A 21,208-nucleotide genomic window follows, 5' to 3' on the forward strand; every position below is an offset into this window, starting at 1 on the left:
GTAAGAGGCAGCTTTGTAATATTTGAAAGGAAATTCAAAAGGAAAGTTAAGTTTACATTGTAGATTAGGGTAGTTAACCCACCTCAAATGTAAGGATCCTTCACTTGGGTAGACATATAGACTCATTAATTAAGACATTGTGCTAGCAAGTGGTTGAGTAAGGAAGCAACTTCTGGGTTCTCCCTATAACGTGCCCGCAAATAAAATGACCTAATATAATATTTGGGTCTGCAAATCATACTATTCAACTGTGTAAATTCATTCTCCAAGGCGTACTTATTTTCTAGTGTATGGCAAGCACAGACAATGATCCAGCTGAGATGGGGTGACAGATATTGTTTAGTAACAAGAACCTTAACCCCATTGGTGCGTGCGTAAGCCACTGGCTTACGCTCGCACACCCTCCCTGGTGCGGGTCATGACCAGTGGCCGACACTAAGAAGGGGTTTGAAAAATCCTCTGGTGCGTCACTCCAGAGGATTTTTTTATTGAATACCCTCTTGGGAGACACGGAAGAGCTTCTGTGTCTCCCCCCATCCTTCCCACCTGCCCCTCTGTGACATCAGCGCGCCACAAGATGCACTGGATTTTCCCCCCCAGAGCAGCATGCAGCAGGTAAGGATGCTTTCTGCTCTGTTGAGGAAAACGGGCCTTAAAGGGCCTCCCCACCGTTCAGGAAGGCCTAGTTTAAAAGGGGATATCCTCCCCTTTTAAACGAGGCATTCTTGAAATGGTTTCCTGGCTGTGGATCGAAGCCGTGCTGTGATGCTCAGCCAGGAAACCCCACTAGACACCAGGGATTACATTTGGGGGTCTGCCCCCTCTGAAAACGGGCCTCCCCCCCAGGGGCATATATATTTTTTAAAAATTGATAGTTCACCCCGGGGGGTGAGATTGCACGCCCTATAGGGGGTAAAAATTAATTAAAAGAATTTTGATTTTTTTTTTTTTATGAAACTGACAGGGGGTCTGTGAGCAGGGCTGATTCCCTGAGGGGATTTTTTTTTTTTAATAGCTGTACAACTGAGGGTTACAATCACCCCCCCACCCCTGAGAAGCCACACAGCTATTAAAAAATATATATATAGATCTAAATATATGATCTAAATATATAGATTTATATATCTATGTATAGACATATATACATATATGTATCTATATATAGATATACCTATATATATATATAGATATGTATATCTATATCTATATATATATATATATAGAGAGAGAGAGAGAGAAAGAGAGAGATATCAATTTTGTCAATGTGTGTGTGGTTTGCCTGGGGGCTGTGATCGCCCCCCCAGGGGACCACACCCACATAGAAAAGTGATCTCTTCTCACACACATATATAAATACATATATATTTGTATATATATATATATATATATATATATATGCAAAAAAACAAAGGAGAACTCTGGGAAGTTCCCAATTTTAGGTGGAGAGCTGCTCTAGTAAGGAGCACCCTGCAACACCAGCGACACTCTAGATTTGCTCACCTCAAATGTCTGCTTATCTAGCAAAGTCTTTAAGCATAGGATTAGCACAGTGCTATCCTCGCCGAGCTAGATAGTGACAAAGGGGGTGATTCTGACTATGGCGGACGGCGGAGGCCGTCCGCCATAGTACCGCCGCCAAATGACCGCACCGCGGTCAAAAGACCGCGGCGGCCATTCAGACATTTCCTCTGGGCCGGCGGGCGCTCTCCAAAAGAGCGCCCGCCGGCCCAGAGGAAATGCCCCTGCAACGAGGACGCCGGCTCAGAATTGAGCCGGCGTAGTTGCAGGGGTGCGACGGGTGCAGTTGCACCCGTCGCGTATTTCAGTGTCTGCAAGGCAGACACTGAAATACTTTGCGGGGCCCTCTTACGGGGGCCCCTGCCGTGCCCATGCCATTGGCATGGGCACGGCAGGGGCCCCCAGGGGCCCCGCGGCACCCCCTACCGCCATCCTGTTCATGGCGGGTTTCCCGCCATGAACAGGATGGCGGTAGGGGCTGTCAGAATCCTCATGGCGGCGGAGCGCGCTCCGCCGCCATGAAGGATTCCCCCGAGCAGCGGTAAGTCGGCGGGAGCCCGCCGACTTGCCGCTTCTGACCGCGGCTGAACCGAGGCGGTCAGAATGCTTGTAGGAGCACCGCCAGCCTGTTGGCGGTGCTCCCGTGGTCGGTGGTGGCCGCCAGGGTCAGAATGACCCCCAAAGTCTTTTGCCATTTGTACAGCAAAATCTTTAAGCATAAGATTGACATAGTGTCATCCTTGCCGAGCTGTAAAATGACAAAAGCCATTTGCCACTCCAGGCACAGTATTACAGCTTTGGACTGGTCAAATACCGTCCAAGCCAACCTGGAATGAGTAAAGCAACCCCTGACACGTGTTTCGCTCTCATTAGAGCTCTTCAGAGGGGTATAGCTTTGTCCAGACACATATATACAGTCGCCACCAGTTCTCTTGCAGCTTGCGTCTTCAAAGCAATGCACATACTCCAACCGACGCGTTTCTACTGTAGCTTTTAGACAGCAATAAAAAAGTCAAGCTAACTCTTGTGATTTGTTTCTGCTAGAAAATGATCTGCCTTTTGTCTAGTGGCAGTTTGGATGCCAAAAAGTAGCGCAGAAGGTTTATATGCCTACTGCAAAGATCAAATCTGTATTTTATGTGAATAGCTGAGTGGATTAGTAAAGCCAGCCGTTACCTCCGCTATAATACAAACAAAATGTATGTGCAAGGCGGGCTATGGAGAGATGAAGGGCACTTTTGCTGGGTGGTAGTGAGGGAATCTGAGGAGGAGGTCAATGTAGTGGGAGCACTAATAATAATTGTTGGACTGGGCACCAGAAGCGCTAAACACTGACAAATGGTATGTGACAAGTTGAAGTAATAGTGTGTCTTTTTTGCTTTTTTGAGTGTCTTGAGAGAACGGGCGGATTGAGTGAAGAAGCGAAGGTAAGGTGACCTTTACTGTTGCACACATCACACACACACCCACCAGCAATTTTGTGACTGTCTACGTAGACTAGTGTTTTAGAGCTACACTTTAGCCAGTAAAAGAGATAGGCGGTCATTACAACATTGGCTGTAAAAGCCGCTTACTGCCGTGCAGAAGACCGCCAACACACTGCCGCGGCAGCGAGATTCCGCCACAGCTATTATGACCCACATTTCGGAATCTGCCAAAATTCAGACACCCACACAAGTCCGCCACACCAAAGGTCAGTGATAAACTGGCGAAAACAAATCCTCCACCGTCACGCCAACAGAAATACGCCCACACTATCACGACACACAAATCCACGCTGCGGTCTTTCAACCGCGGTATTCCATTGGCGTACACACCGCTGCGCTCAAAATACACACACATTTACAAAACACTACCACATTGGACAATTCAAAATACACACACCTGAAACACATACGCACACCACTCCCACACACCCAATACAATATAAAACACCCACCCACAACACCCACAAACCCCCACCACAAAAAATTCCGAAAGAAGGCCAGAGAGAGAGCACCAGCAAGAACAACAGCATCCACAGGCACACAACACCATCAACCATCGGAACTTCCGCGCACCTCACACAACACACCACTACATATCAGCACACTAATCACCACACACTCCACCCCACACATCACCTACACCACCCCATGGCACGGCAAAGACACTTCAGGTTCTCGGAGGAGGAGCTCAGGGCCATGGTGGAGGAAATTGTCCGGGTAGAGCCACAGCTATTCGGAGCACAGGTGCAGCACACCTCCATTGCAAGGAAGATGGAGCTATGGTGAAGAATAGTGGACAGGGTCAAAGCAGTGGGACAGCACCCAAGAAATCGAGAGGACATCAGGAAGCAGTGGAACGACCTACGGGGGAAGGTGCGTTCCGTGGTCTCAAGACACCACCTGGCGGGTCAGCGGACTGGTGGCGGACCCTCACCTCCTCCCCCACAACTAACAACATGGGAGGAGCAGGTCTTGGAGATTCTGTATCCTGAGGGCCTCACAGGAGTAGGTGGAGGAATGGACTCTGGTAAGTCAAATCTTAACTATTACAACCCCCATCCTACCTGCATGATATCACATACCCCCACCCTCACCCTCACCTCCAGCACCCCAACTCCTCACATATGTTCCAACATCACAAACCACCCATCCCAACACCAAGCCATGCATGCAACAACAAAGCATGGACACCCATCACTAAAGCATGCCCATTGCACATACCCATACAACCCCCTAAACCATCCTCACACAAGGTCACACACAGGAATGCAAACATTGGGATACACAGTCACCCACCCATTGCACACCATGACACACACAGATGTAATAACCATCCTTTTATACCCCTGCATGACCCCTACCCAACGTCACTGGACAGAAGGGTCCACACATGTCCACACCACCAACAGAAGAGGCCCACAGTTATGACAGCACCTCTGTCCAACTGGATCTAGATGACCAGCCTGGCCCATCGGGGACCTCAGGACAGTCGGTTCCCATCACCCAGTCACAGGCCACTATAGAACTTCCACCCTCTGGAAACACCAGCACAGCACCCACCCAGTGGGCCCATACGTCCGTCCCCAGGACACGTCAATCAGCTGTGTGTCCACCACTACAGGGAACCCAGGATAACCCACCACCCCAACAACAACAGGGACCTGGGGCAGTGGTAGTGGGCACACGGTCCAGGGGACGGAGGCCCAGGAACACAGGGGAACTGGGAGGGCTGCTGTGCGACAGGGGGCAGACAGGCCAAGGGAACCCACTCTCCACGAGGCCCTCTCCTCCATCATGGGAGCCTACCACCACTCCCAGGAGACGATGGCAACGGTACTGGCCAAGTTTCAGGAGACCCAGCGCCTGCAGGAGGAACAGTATATGGGCTTCAGGGAGGAACTCAGAACCATCAGCTCCACCCTGGGCACCATCGTAGGGGTGCTGAAGGAACTTGTGAACACCAGGAGGGACACTGTGGCACTACAAGGGGCCCCTGACACTAGCATGGCTGATGAACTGCCCACCACCTCCGCCGGTGCTAGTGGACAGGACGCCTCGCCGCAGGACCACCACACCAGCACCCCACCCCCTGCAGAGGGAGAACCACCCCGCAAACGGTTCCTGAGATCCAGGACAAAGACAGAGCACGATGCCAAGATCCCCGCCAAGAAATGAGACCACCCTGATTGTCCCACTTTGTCACCCTGTCCATACTGAAACTGCCCCAGCTCCACTTCCTATGCCCATATGGGCAATGCACCTGTGAGACTAATAGACTGGACTCTGCCATGGACATTCCTCCACCATCACCCCTTACCATTTCACTACCCCCTCCAATATTGAGCACTTAAATAAACACACTTAAAGCACAAAACAATCTGGAATCTGTCTGTCATTTCGAAATAGTGTATTAGCAATTACAGTGACAAAATGCTCTTTCAAGTTTAATGTCAACATACCTATGTCACACAGCTCTAGTCCATGAGGAATCTAAGCAGATGTCACACAGTGGGACCCACATCTGTGAAATCGTAAGGGAAAGTGACAACTCAGTGACCATACACTGGGTGAAAACGACACACAATAGAGAGGTAGTAGTGTTAAAGTACATGTAGTAGGCAGGTTTGTATTCTTACCTGTGTCTCACTGGAAATATTGCTGGGTCACTGAGTCCCTGTTGTGCATGTCTTCTTCCCCTGCTTCCTCGTCTTCAGTGTCCACAGGCTCCACAGCTGCAACAACACCGCCATCTGGACCATCCTCCTGCAGAAAAGGCACCTGTCGTCGCAAAGCCAAGTTATGAAGCATACAGCAGGCCACGATGATCTGGCACACCTTCTGTGGTAAGTAGAATAGGGATCCACCTGTCATATGGAGGCACCTGAACCTGGCCTGCAGGAGGCCGAAGGTCCGCTCGATCACCCTCCCAGTTCGTACAAGGGCCTCATTGTAGCGTTCCTCTGCCCTTGTCCTGGGATTCCTCACTGGGGTCAGTAGCAATGACAGGTTGGGGTAACCAGAGTCACCTGCAAATGGTGAGGGACAACTGTTGGACACGCACTAACCTGGAGGGATATCCCCAGACCCAGACAACCATTCCCACTGACTTGCTTCCAGGTGCTCACCTAATAGCCACACACGGTGCCTCTGGAGTTGACCCATCACATAAGGGATGCTGCTATTCTGCAGGATGTAGGCGTCATGCACTGAGCCAGGGAACTTGGCATTCACATGGGAGATGTACTGGTCTGCCAAACATACCATCTGTGCGTTCATCGAATGATAACTCTTCCGGTTTCTGTACACCTGTTCACTCCTGTAGGGGGGGACCAAAGCCACATGGGTCCCATCAATGGGACCTATGATGTTGGGGATGTGTCCCAGGGCATAGAAATCCCCTTTCACTGTAGGCAAATCCACCACCTGAGGGAAAACAATGTAGCTCCGCATGTGTTTCAGAAGGGCAGACAACACTCTGGACAATATGTTGGAAAACATGGTCTGGGACATCCCTGAAGCCATGGCCACTGTTGTTTGAAAGGAACCACTTGCAAGGAAATGCAGCACTGACAGCACCTGCACTTGAGGGGGGATTCCTGTGGAATGGCGGATTGCTGACATCAGGTCTGGCTCCAACTGGGTACACAGTTCCTGGATTGTGGCACGGTCAAGCCTGTATGTGATTATCAAATGTCGCTCCTCCATTGTCGACAGGTCCACCAACGGTCGGTACACCGGAGGATGCCGCCATCTCCTCACATGTCCCAGCGGACGGTGCCTATGAAGGACAACAGCGAGCACAGAGTCAAACAACTCAGAGGTACGTACCCACAGCTTACACAGAACACCTATCATACACAAAAGGTGGCCTGTATGTGTGTTGAGTCTAGGCCTACGTATGAGTGACGCAGTTGGAAATTAAGCCATGTGGGCCCCTGAAATGGCGGCTGCCTGACCTCTAAAGTGGGACAATGGGATGTGAGGTAACTGCGCTGGCGTTGTACACCGTCACGGTAGGCGGTCGAAGACCGCGGCGCAATGCTGCATTGGTTAACATTGGACCCTATGGGTCCCAGGAGCCAATGGCGATGTACGCCAGCGGTGACGGTACGCAGCGCCGCGGACGTGACCGCCATTTTCTATCACTACAATAACTCGATACCTGATCTTCGACAGGAGAGGACCTACACTGCAAGTGCTGCTGTGAGCTCAGTCTGGAAGAGACAATGGCTTGAGTGTCTGGGGAACGGGACCCTGCCTTCACATCGGAGGAGTTGGAGAAACTCGTGGATGGGGTCCTCCCCCAGTACACGCTACTCTACGTTCCTCCAGACAAACAGGTAAGTACACAGGGAGCATGTTGTATGGGCTATGCCTGTGTGGAGGGGGCTGGATGTAAGAAGGAAGGGGGGAGAGTGCTGCGCGCATGAAAGACGGTGAATGCATGTGCCACATGGCAAGGGTAGGGATGGGTGCCAATCACTTCGACGGTGCAGTTGGTAATAACTTCTCTTATTCCCCCGTACATTTCATGTAGGTCAGCGCCCACGAGAAGAAAGATATTTGGCGTGCCATCGCCAAAGACGTCCGGACCCTGGGGGTCTACCATAGACGGAGCACCCACTGCCGGAAAAGATGGGAGGACATTCGCCGCTGGAGCAAGAAGACGGCAGAGGCTCAGCTGGGGATGGCCTCCCAACGTGGGAGGGGTGCCCGTCGCACCATGACCCCCCTGATGTTCAGGATCCTGGCGGTGGTCTACCCGGAGTTGGATGGGCGCTTGAGGGCATCACAGCAACCACAAGGGGGTGAGTACACTCTCATTTTGCTGACTTTGCGCGCAGTGGAGGTGTTTGGGTGGGGGAGGTCGGCTGTGGGTTTCCCTAGGCCAGGGCGAGTTCCGTAGGCAAGGCCCCTCCGTATGTCAGGCCATGTGGCACCCCAGCCTACCTCTGTTGAATGCCAAGTACAGCTAGTCATGCCCCTGTGTCATCTATGTGTGCAGATGTCGTCCATAGCCTTGTAGGCCATTTCCCAGAAATTGAACAGTGGAGCCCAAGAGCGCGGCGTAGTGCAGGGGGCTTCTGTGTCTGTCGTGTCTGCCAACGGTAGCGGTAATGCATGCACTCAACATGTCTTTCTTCTGTCTTCCCCCCCCTTTTTGTGGTCTCCTTGTTCTTGTGTGCATTAGCATCATCAGGCGGAGGAGCAATGGCAACGGAGCACGAGGAAGCTGCATCCCACATGGCCCTGGAGGGCGACACTATGGAGTCTGAATTCACCAGTGGGACAGAGGGCGAGGGGAGCTCCACGGCGGGGACAGGAGCTGACACCAGCAACATGGACTCATCCTCTGATGGGAGCTCCCTAGTGGTGGCCGCAACATCTGTGCCCCCCGCATCTACAGGTACAGCCACCACCCCCCCTACCAGCACCGCCCTCCCAGCAGCCCCTCAGCCTTTGCCCTGTGCCCGCTCACCCAGGAGGGTGGGCATCACCTTCGCCCCAGGCACCTCAGGCCCTGCCCCAGTCACCCCTGCTGCCCTCAGTGAGGAGGCCATTGACCTCCTCAGGTCCCTCACTGTTGGGCAGTCTACCATTTTGAATGCCATCCAGGATGTAGAGAGGCAGTTGCAACAAACCAATGCATTCCTGGAGGGCATTCATTCTGGTCAGGCGGCCCTTCACCGAGCTTTTCAGACTCTGGCCTCAGCACTGATGGCAGCCATTGTCCCCGTCTCTAGCCTCCCCCCTCCAACTTCCTCAACCCCGACCCAATCCCCTGTACTTCAGCCTATCCCAGGCACACCTACAGACCAACATGCACACACGTCAACACCCAAGGGAAGCTCAGGCAAACATAAGCACCACACATCCCACAGGCACTCACGCAAGCATCACACACATGCAGACACACCAACATCCACTGCCTCCACTGTGTCCCCCTCCTTCTCGTCTCCCTCCTCCCTCCCAGTCTCGTCTACACTCACACCTGCATGCACTACCTCTACAGCCACTACGTCCCTCTCCAGCACACCCACCACCACACCCCGCTCACGTGCAGTCACCACCCCCACTACCATTCACACGTCCCCTGTGTCCTCTCCCAGTGTGTCTGTGACGCCCCCTCCCAAGATACACAAACGCAGGCACACACCCACCCAACAGTCATCCACCTCATGACAGCCTCCAGTGCATGCACCTTCACCCAAAGACACCAAATGTACACCTCCTACAACCACCACCTCTTCCTCCACTCCCAAACCCCCTCCAGCTACCCGTCCCAGTGTGTCCCAAAAACATTTCCTGTCCACCCTTGACCTCTTTCCCACACCTCCCCCACCCCGTCCGTCTCCTAGGTCCCAAACTAGCACCTCATCCACAACATCTCCGGGACTAGTGGTGCCTGTAGTCAACGGAATGTGGAGTGCATCGGCCACCAGGGCAGCCAGTGTGGCACGGAGCCACAACATACACAGTCCCCCACCTGTGAAGCATCAGAAGTTGGCCAGTGCCCGGCGGGAGAGGGGGAAGACTCCAGCCACCAAAGCCGCTCCCAGGGGTCCCATTGGGAGTGTGGAGTCAGCTGTGACACCTTCCAAGGTGGGGAAGGGCCACCAGAAACCCGGCAAGTCTGGGAAGAGCACCATGGCGGGGAAGACCGCCATCATCCCCGCTGCCCAGGAGGCCAGCACCAGCCCAGCTGCCCAGGAGGCCACCACCAGCATCAGCCCAGCTGTCCAGGAGGCCACCACCAGCACCAGCCCAGCTGCCCAGGAGGCCACCGTCAGCACCAGCCCAGCTGCCCAGGAGGCCACCGCCAGCACCAGCCCAGCTGCCCAGGAGGCCACCGTCAGCACCAGCCCACCTGCCCATGAGGCCACTGCCAGGACCAGCCCAGCTGCCCAGGAAGGACCGCCAGCAGCTGAGACCCTGCAATGGAGACCGCCATCTGAAGCACCGCTGAACAGGGCACCGCCATCTCAAGCACCGCGAGCCCATGAGCGGCAGGGGCACTGACGCAACTGAGTCCGTCACGGGGTGAATGATGCACTCTGGGCACCATGCCCCCTCCAGAACCAGTGGAGACTGTCATCCACTACCTCTGTCCTTAACAGGATGAAGCACTCTGGGCACCATGCCCCCTCCAGAACCAGTGGAGACTGTCATCCACTACCTCTGTCCTTAACAGGATGAAGCTCTCTGGGCACCATGCCCCCTCCAGAACCAGTGGAGACTGTCATCCACTTGTGAGACTGTGGCTTTGCACTTCCCAGGATTGAACAGTGGGCAGACCACCCACTGTAGAGACTTGAGAGACTGTGGCTTTGCACTCCCCAGGATTGAACAGTGGGCACACCACCCACTGTAGAGACTTGAGAGACTGTGGCTTTGCACTCCCCAGGATTGAACAGTGGGCAGACCACCCACTGTAGAGACTTGAGAGACTGTGGCTTTGCACTCCCCAGGACTGAACAGTGGGCAACCCACCCACTGTAGAGACTTGAGAGACTGTGGCTTTGCACTCCCCAGGATTGAACAGTGGGCAACCCACCCACTGTATAGACTTGAGAGACTGTGGCTTTGCACTCCCCAGGATTGAACAGTGGGCAGACCACCCACTGTAGAGACTTGTGAGACTGTGGCTTTGCACTCCCCAGGATGGAACTGTGGGCATGTGGCCCCCTCGTGGATTTGGCGTCGTGCACTCAAGCGGCTGAGGTGCCCCCCCTTCCCTCCCCCTGGGGTGCCTGTTTAGTTGCTGTCTGATGCCCCTGCAGTGTTCTCTCCGTCATGGTTGGGGATCTTGTGTGGGCCTCGCCCATACCGTGTGGTCCTAGTGTTCCACGGACTATCTTAGTGCACTACCTGGACTACTATGCTTGGTATTTATTTTGTACATGGTGTATATATATATTTCTGCCTACTTGTTTTTAATATATTACAATGGTTACACTAATTTTCTATTGTCTTTGCATTCTTCCGGGGGGTTTGGGGGGTGTAACTGTGATGTATTGATATGCATTTGTGTGTGTTGTAGTGGGTGAGGGTGGGGGTGTTGCATGTGTGTGTCCCTGTTTTTTCCCTCCCCCCTCCTCTGTGTCGTAGGTGCAGTACTCACCGTGGTCTTCGCCACCGGCGTTCGTGCTCCTGGTAGAGGAGCAGGAAGACTATCGCAGGCAGAATTTGGAGTTCTGGGTCCATGGTGTCCTCGTTCCTTGTGGGGTGTGTGGAGTTGAGCGTTTTCCCTTCGCAATTCCTGTTTCCGCCGTGTTTTTATCCGCGGTGAATCCGCCCCGGAAAAGGTGGCGGATTGGCCTGTCATAATAGTGTGGGCGGTACATTGTCTCCCGCCTGTCTGTTGGCGGTGACCGCTGCGCTGTTTGTTTGTACCGCCGTGGCGGTCGGAGTGTTAAAGTGTCTGTCTTTGTTGGCGGTTTCCGCCTCGGTCGTAATTGCAATTTTTTTATCGCCGGACTGTTGGCGGTTTTACCACCGCTTTAACACCGTCCACCAGGGTTGTAATGACCACCATAGTGTCTTGTTGGATGACCGCTGCTCAAGCCCTAACTCGGATAATAGAGGACAGCTCTGATATAGGATCAGAGCCAGAGACAGCGGATACTGAGACAGCATCTGAGGGACAGGACAATGGCGCAGATACTGGGATTCATTTTTCAGTCACAGCAGTCCCATCCGACAACTCCTTTTCCAGTGATTCAGAGGGAGGTGATGAGGACAGTTCTGCTGTCCATTCGCAAGCATAGTCTGTGCAGAGGGACAATAGCGAGTTAGCCCAACCCAGAGAGCAGGTGCATGTGGCGGCAAGCACAGAGAGAGTTGTCTCTTGGGAGTTCCAATTTAGTTCAGCCCCAAATTCCACCACCCAAATCAAATTTGTTGAGACATCAAAATTATCTATCACAAAACAACCTGGTTTCGTAAGGCAGGCACCTGCGCTTTTGTTCCTGGGCTCAGCGGCCATATAGGGAATCCTATCAAACCCAGACATTTCTGGAAACTAGATACCCGGGGGTGTCCACGGAGGAGTGGCTTGTATGGATTCCCCAAAGTCTTCTTACCCAGAATACTCTGCAAATGTGAAATGGTGAATAACAACTCTATTTTATTGCATTTCTGTCACACAAACTACAGGAATATGCTGGGATCTACAAGATCTACCACCCAGTCTTTCCCCATCTGTCCTGATAAAAATGCTATCCCACTTGAGTGCCTGCACCTAGTGCCTGCATCAGGAATGGATCACCCCAGGGTCAATAGTTGCATCATGTAAGGACTAACATTGACTGTTGTGTGATCCATTCCTGACATGGGCACTAGACCTACCCACACAAGTGATGTACCATTTTTATCGGGAGATTTGGTGGAATACTGGGTGGAAAGAAATTTGTGGCTCCTCTCAGATTCCAGAACTTTCTATCACCAAAATTTGAGGACAAAGTGTTTTTTTTTGTCAAAAATTATTTGAAGTCTGAAAAGGTTTCAGGGTAACAGGACCTGGTGAGAGCACCACAAGTTACTCCATCCTGTGTTCCCCCAGGTGTCTAGTTTTAAAAAATGCACAGGTTTGGTGGGCTTTCCTAGGTGCCAGATGAGCTAGTGACCAAAAACCACAGCTAGGCACTTTCCAAAAAACACGTTTTAAAAGTGAAAATTTGATGTGTCCATGTTGTTTTTTGGGGCATTTCCTGTTGTGGGCACTAGGCCTACCAACACAAGTGCAGAACCATTTTTATAAAGAGACTTGGGGAATTCTGGGTGGAATGAAATTTGTGGCTTCTATCAGATTCCAGAACTTTCCATCACCGAAATGTGAGGAAAAAAGATTTTTGCCCCAAATTTTGAGGTTTGCAAAGGATTTTGGGTAACAGAACCCAGTGAGAGCTCCACAAGCCACCCCATTCTGAATTCCTGCATGTGTCTTGTTTTGAAAAATGTATAGGTTTGCTAGGTTTCCTGAGGTGCGAGCTGAGCTAGAGGCCAAAATCCACAGCTAGGCACTTTACAAAAAACAGGTCACTTTTTGGGGGGAAAATGTGATGTGTCCACGTTGTGTTTTGAGGCATTTCCTGTCACGGGCACTAGGTCTAACCACACAAGTGAGGTACCATTTTTATCAGGAGACTTAGGGGAATGCTGCGTTAAAGGAGGTTTGTGCCTCCTCTCAGATTCCAGAACTTTGCAGCACCAAAATCTGAGGGAAAAGTGTTTTTGTGCCAAATTATGAGGTTTGCAAAGGATTCTAGGTACCAGAACCTGGTGAGAACCCCACAAGTCACCTCGTCCTGTCTAGTTTTTAAAAATGCACAGGTTTGGTAGGTTTCCTAGGTGCCAGCTGAGCTAGAAGCCTAAATCAAGGTACTTTCCAAAAAACACGTCAGATTTCAATGTAAAAATGTGATGTGTCCATGTTGCGTTTCCTGTCGCGGGCACTAGGCCTACCCACACAAGTAAGGTACCATTTGTATTGGGAGACTTGGGGGAATACAGAATAGAAGAACAAGTGTTATTACCCCTTGTCTTGCTCTAAGTTTTTTCCTTACAAATGTAAGACAGTGTGTAAAAAAGACGTCTATTTGAGAAATGCCCTGTACTTCACATGCTAGTATGGGGACCCTGAAACTCAGAGATGTGCAAGTAACCACTGATTCTCAACACCTTATCTTGTGCCTATTTTGGAAATACAACGGTTTCCTTGATACCTATCTTTCACTCATTTTATTTCACCAAATGAATTTGTGTATAATGAAAACCCATTGCAATGTCCAGCTCACTTATTGGCTCTGGTTACCTATGGTTCTTGATGAACCTACAATCCCTATATATCCCAGCAACGAGAAGAATCCAGCAGATGTAATGGTATATTGCTCACAAAAATCTGCCATAGTTGGAAAAAGTTATAGAAGAGAACATGGACAGAAATGTCTCTTTTTTCACCTCAATTTCAATACTTTTTTATTTCACCTGTGACTTTCTGTAGGAAAACCTTGCCTTGAAGGATCTACACAAATGACCCCTTGCTGAATTTAGAATGTTGGCAACATTGGTTTCCAACCTATTTCTGTCACTAGCTGGAAGGAGGCTGAAATCACAAAAAATAGTAGAAATGGGGTATGTCCCAGTATAATGCCAAAGTTGTGTTGAAAAATGTGGTTTTCTGATTCAAGTCTGCCTTTTCCTGAAAGCTGGGAAGATAGTGATTTTAGCACCACAAACCCTTTGTTGATGCCATTTTCAGGGAAAAAAACACATGCTTTTGTCTGCAGCCCTTTTTCCCATTTTTCTGAAAAAAACAAAGTTTTAGCTGTATTTTGGCTAATTTATTGGTCTCCTCCATGGGAACCCACAAACTTTGGATTATTTTGGAATCCCTAGGATGATGGAAAAAAAGGGTGTAAATTTGGTGTGGATAGCTTATGTGGACAAAACGTTATGAAGGCCTAAAGCACAAACTACCCAAAATAGCCCAAAAAGTGTTTAGCACTGTGGGAGTGGGGGGAGGCCCAGCAGCTAAGGGGTTAATCAAGTGATACTCAATTATTGGGATTTTGTAGAATGTTTACTCACTAACTCAGGCCAGAGAAGCAAATGACAGACAATGTGAGAATATCCAACTGATACTCAATCTGTATCAAATTGGGAGTGACAGTCTCTACCTTAAACTTCCTGCTCTTAGCTGTAGAATTGATGGATGTACCCTTTCCTGAACAGCTTCATAGCTTCATGTGAGTTTTCCTTGATATAGGTGTGGGGATTGTAAAAGACTGGAATCTCCGATCTCCAATCACTATCCAAGGACCACCATTTTTTTCCACCACAAAGGGGATAACATGAGGAACCAGGAATGCTGATTCCAATTCCATACAATACCTCCTTCTGGGGATATACATGGACTACAAAATATAAATATTTATCCGCTTAAAGGTAAATATGTGGGGGGTCTTTCAACAATGATGCAGGGGGCAGGGAATGGTGTAAGGGCAGAGCGGATTTTCTTTCAGCTGTGAGGAGCTTCATCTGGCCTCCTAATACTGCAGTATGTAAGGAAGCACATTAGCTGCCCACAGCCCTCTCTTCACAGATCAAGGTCTAGTGTTGAATTAGTGGGTTCATAGTTTGCAGGCCCAATAATTCCAGGCCAAGAGACACCAGTATCTCTTACATGCCTGAACTAATTTACCGCTCCATATCAACAAGGGTGACACAATCCCAGACTTATCCGTACCCTCCACCAGAATCAGCTTCTAGGTGCAATCCAACTTTGTAATGTGGTCTACAAAAATTATTTTATACAAAATGGAAAACATGAACTTATTGGAGAAACTTAGACACAAATGACTTGTCTTTTGCATGGATTCTCTGAAATAAGCCTAGCATTGTTTTGAAAGTGTATCTTACCAAAGATATAGGGCCTCATTATGACCCTGGCGGGCGGCGGAGGCCGCCCGCCAGGATCCCGCCCTCCAAATTACCGCGCCGCGGTCAAAAGACCGCGGCGGGTATTACGAGTTTTCACCTGGGCTGGCGGGCGGTTCCAGTTAAACCGCCCGCCAGCCCAGGGGAAAACGACCTTCCCACGAGGATGCCGGCTCGTAATCGAGCCGGCGGAGTGGGAAGGTGCGACGGGTGCTACTGCACCCGTCGCGTATTTCACTGTCTGCAAGGCAGACAGTGAAATACATTTTGGGGCCCTCTTACGGGGGCCCCTGCCGTGCCCATGCCATTGGCATGGGCACGGCAGGGGCCCCCAGGGGCCCCGCGACCCCCCCTACCGCCATCCTGTTCATGGTGGCTTTCCCGCCATGAACTGGATGGCGGTAGGGGGGGTCAGAATCCTCATGGCTGCGGAGCGCGCTCCGCAGCCATGGAGGATTCCAATGAGCAGCGGAAAGTCAGCGGGAGACCGCTGACTTTCCGCTTCTGACCGCGGCTGAACCGCCGCGGTCAGAATGCTCATTGGAGCACCGCCAGCCTGTCGGCGGTGCTCCCGTGGTCGGTGGCCCTGGCGGCCACCGGCCGCCAGGGTCAGAATGACCCTCATAGTTGTTTGTCCCACTGATGCCCTGAACATTCATAAAATCAGACAGATCAAAGGAGGGCTGCAGACAGAGCAGGTGAGAGTTGCATAGTGGTACAGTTGGTTCAGTCAAGTGATCGATAGGCATAATCCCAATGATATCCAAAAGTTGTCAAGAATTACCAGGATTCTAAGAGGGCCAGCATTTGACCATAATTTGGAAATGGTCGTCATAGGGTCAGCATTTACCAGAGTGGGCAGTGGGCATAAAAGCAAACACACCCTTCAAAAATGCAAACTCACTCACATAAAACCACAAATGGACACAAACACATTCAATAAATGCATTTACACAACAGAACTTCGAGAAATTTGCTCCATATATATTGTCATATTCTGTCACAATTTTCACTGGTTCTCAGGCCTGCTGGGCTGTTCCTCACATATTTCCATACCTGGGAAGAGCTGGTATGGGGGTACTTCAGACGGTGTGAGTGAAAAATTTAATGGGATTGACTAAAGGAAGAGGAGGCAAGGATGAGTACATTGGGGGTAGGAGTGCCTCTGGAGTAAAAGTAAGTTGAAAAGACTAGCACAGCTGAGGGGACAATTGGATGTGTCTTGCACAGCCAGAGTATGGTCCCCTGGTATGTCACTAGCAGAAGGAGGGGAGAGGTGCTTGGTTGGCCAAATCTGAAGCTGACAAATAGACAGCTGAGATTCCTGGGTGTGGGTGGTTCAGTAGAGACACTGAAAGAAGGATTTCTATTCAGTTTTCTATTCTGAAATTCAGTGAGCTAGCATTCTGTCAGTCTGCTTTTAATGCAATGGGTGCTAGCACATGCCATCTATGTCCTCTTCCCAGTACCACTACATGAGGTTATGCTTCAAGGCATATCTGCATGCTGCCACTGATCAGAAACCTAAAAAGGGCTGTATGTATCTATATAGATTTATATTTGCAAAATAAAGAAAGGAACTCTGGGTAGCTGCTAAAATTATGTAGGGGCTGCTTCAGTTGGAGTGCCTATACAACAGCAGCAACAGTATAAATCTACTAATCTTCAATGTTTCTTTTCCTAGAAGAGTTTTTCAGCATAGGATTAGCACAGTGCAATTTGTGGCAAACTAGAGTAAAAGCCAAAAAAGCATCAATACCTTTTACCTTTTTTTGCAGTAACGTCTTTAAACATTGGATTATCTAGTACCATCCAGAAGTCTTTTACCATACCAGCCACAGTAATACAGCTTTAGATTAACAGAATACCATTCAAATCAACCTCAAATTAATAAACTTAGTCCTTGACGTGTTCTGCTCATATTCGAGCTAACCAGAGGAGCAGAGTATTGTCTTGGAACAAAAGGGGACCCAGTGTACGTCCAAACCACACTTGCAAAAGCATAGAGCACTGCATACACTATGCAAAACAAAGAAAGGAACTCTTAGTTGTAGGTGGAGAAAAGCTCCTGTTGGAGCATATCTTCAACACCAGTGACACTCTAAATAGGCCAACCTCAAATGTATCTTTTTTAGGAAAATGTTTTTAAGCATAGGATTAGCACAGTGCAGACCATACCGAACTAGAAAAGGTTCAAAGCTGTTTGCCACTGTTGCAGCAAAGGCTTTAAAGCATTGAATTAGCTAGTGCTGTCCATGCTGAAATGAAAACATAGGATCAGTATAATACAAACCACACCAAACAAGAAAACAAACTAAGCCTTATGCCATTTTTGAAGCATATTCTTTCCGCATCAGATTAGCTAATGCTATCCATGTTGAGCTGAAGAGGTCTTTTACTGCACCAGCCACAGCATTACATCTTTAGAGTGGTAAAATACTATCCAACCATGAGGTGTCAAGATGGCAGTCGCACTTCTGGACCCCTCTGCCATCCGCCTCTAGCCGCGACAGACATCCGCATTCATCAGTGGCACCCTTGCGCCCTGGGGGCGCCGCCGCTCCCCCGGAGACGGGAGAAAGGCAAAAGAGGGATTTTCCGGCCTTTCGGCCTGGCGGCGGGGTGCCGGGGGATCGCAGCCGCCGGCGTCCAAGATGGCGGACGGATAGTAAAGGCCGAGACACTGGCCAGGAAGATGGCGTAGCCCAAAACCCGTCTGGGTGTCATGCTGCGTGGAATCCTGGCTGAGGACTGCGAGCGATGCCGCCCGGGTATTTGCGCAGCAGGAGCCACTCAAGGGAAGGATCGTGAAGCCTGACGCCGAGAGCTGCAGATAAGCACAGGCCGGGACTCGGGTGAGCGGAGGGACCCGATACAAGGTGGCAAACAGGGGGGACTGCGTGGGCAGTCAAGAGTGAGGCCCCCCTCTCCTTCTTCCTTCTTCCCTTTTTCTTTTTTCCCCCACCCTCGATTGCCTGCCACACCTGGTCCTCTCCAGACGGCTGTGGGGAGAGCGACACAATGGTGGGCTGTGACAGGAGGAGGTCGGCTCACTAGGGGGCTCCTTGGCATCCCCCCCAGGGGGGAATTTATTTTTTCCCTTCCTTTCCCCCTTTCCCCCTCTCACCCCTCGGCCAAAGCTATAGGCTGGTGGGGCAGGCGGTCAGAAGGGACTGGGGGTTGAGAGACTTGAGGGTTCGGTGCCACTGGAGAGGCACATCGGGGGCCACCGAAGATGCCCCGGGGATGACTTTTGTGAGTGGAGGGCTGTGTGAAACACATCAGTACATGTCCTACCTTCTAAATACACTGCACCCTGCCCATGGGGCAGCCTTGGGCCTACAATAGGGGTGACGTACATGTAGTGAAAGGGAAGGCTTGGGCCTGCAAGTGGGTACACTTGACAGGTGAAATTGGCAGTGCAAGACTGCACACACAGACACTGCAATTGCAGGTCTGAGGCACATTTACACGGCTACTCATGTAGGTGGCACAATCAGTGCTGTAGGCCCACCAGTAGCCTTTGATTTACAGGCACTGGGTACCTCTGTGCTCTTTACTAGGGACTTACTGGTAAATCATATATGCCAATCATGGATAAACCAAACACCAATGTAATTTAGACAGAGAACATATGCACATTAGCACTAATTAACAGTGGTAAAGTTCCCAGAGTCCTAAAGCCAACAAAAACAGGTCAGATAAAATAGAAGGATGGAGGTAAAAAGTTTGGGGAAGACCCTGCAAAAAGGTCCAACACATGCTGAACTAGAATAGCAGCGAAGCCTTTTGCTATTTTTGCAGCAAAGTCTTTAAGCATCAGATTTGGTAGTACTATCCATGCTGAGCTGAAAAATGTCTTCTACCTTACCACGTACTGTTCACAGCTTTGGATTAGTAAAATACCACCCAAATCAACCTCAGCTAAATAAAAGCAGTGCCTGACAGATGCATTTTGTTCTTATTAGAGCTAATCAGAGAAGCATAGCTTTGTCTTTTCACAAAGGTGAACCCGGTATAGGTCAAAACTGTATTTTCAGAAGCCTAGAATGCTGCATAGACCATGTAAAACAAATGACTGGAACTCAGGGTAGTTCCCAAGTTTAGGTGGAGAACTGCTCCTGCTGGATCAGCCCAGGCTCTAATGGCTAACCTCCTGTTTGAGCTACAAGGAAATAGCAATTTTCCAGTGGCCCTCCTACCTGCAACTGCCCAGATGACCAGTTTTAACTGAACAAGTCCTGGACCCTGCTGCTGGCCTCTGTTGGAATGAGTCCTACCCCTCAAGTTGTGCCTTTAGGCTCTGGACCCTTGGCCTGTGTTAGAGTATACTCCTCCTGTCAGCAAACTGCAATTTCAGAACCAACAGAGACTGGTATTGCCATCAAAACCACAGTCATCAATGTCGAATTGCCATTTGGCCTCAGCTTGCTGGTTTGCCCTGCTAAAGGAGTGCTGACTTCGAGAAAAGTTTCTTGATCTGCACATAGGCAGCTAAATCGTGACCTATGCTGAGCAACATCTGATGGATGTCAAGGTCTTTCCAGGTACGGACATCAACCCGTATCCACTTGGAGCTTTCTCACTTTCAACCACAACTACACCAGAAGCCCTCTTTTCAGCAATACACTGTCTCTGAGTCCACCTTCGAATCCAGCTTGAAGCTAACCCTGCTGACTACTCATCAGCGATTACTCTTTCCCCATTGGCACAACCTGTTCTTGTATCCGACCTGAGATCCATCAGGGACGGCCTTGCATTTTGGAGTTGAGCAGTCTAGAGTGACCAAACAATCACGGTTAAAGCTGTGTGCTTTTTCATGCTAGTTTTTACTTCAAACTTTAAAAAAAAAACTATTTACCTAACTAGGATTGTGATTATTATTATTATTATTATTATTATTATTATTATTATATTATGTAATTATATTGCCACTGTGCAGTATCGTTAGATCAAAGGTGTTACAATAAAAGTATATTTTTTTCATTAATATGAAATATTCACAAAACTTTCCCAAGCAGTTTGTCCTGGTGGATTTGCTAAGAGGACTTTCCTCTTGTTGGCCACTTCAGTCTAGCAGGAATGATAAGGTCCTTCTGGCCCGAGCAATGTAACTGACTAACAGTAACAACAATAGATATGTTGTGGCTGCCATTTTTAGGACTTAGGGGTTCTGTCCCTGACCTAAAAGCAATAAACAAATCATTTGTGAGGGGACATATTAGAGGTAATCTGATTTCTTTGCCCTTGTTAGGTCTACAGGGGCCAAAATAAAACATTTTGTTTGTGCAGTAGGTTACCAGAATTCGTGGCGGACCCAGGGAGGCCTCGGTGGAATACAGGACAACCCCCTCAGTATGGCCTCCCGGACCCTTGAAGAAAATACAAAAAAGACAAAAAATGGAAGATGTGTGGTGAGGCATGTGGAGAGGTTGGCTGCCCACTGGTGATTGCCAGAAGGCTGGGACTTGCCTCAAGACAAAGTGGTGGTTGGCTCCTTTTATGTGTGGGCATAGGGATTGGTCTCGGTCTGATCGCATACACAACATTGCCAATCCATTGTATGGCATGGCATGGCAGCATGTTGAATACAAGGCCAGGCCAGTGTTCTCTAAACTACACCTATATGTTTTTGTTTTTTTAAGAAATTGAGGACAGGGGACTGAGTCTCCGAGTCCTAAAATGGCTCCAGTCACATCCTTGTTGATGTAGTTACAGCCAATCACATCTTATCTGAAGATATGTTGGCTCCATGGATCATTAGA

Source organism: Pleurodeles waltl, chromosome 1_2, assembly GCF_031143425.1.
Source record: "Pleurodeles waltl isolate 20211129_DDA chromosome 1_2, aPleWal1.hap1.20221129, whole genome shotgun sequence".
Lineage (NCBI taxonomy): Eukaryota > Metazoa > Chordata > Amphibia > Caudata > Salamandridae > Pleurodeles > Pleurodeles waltl.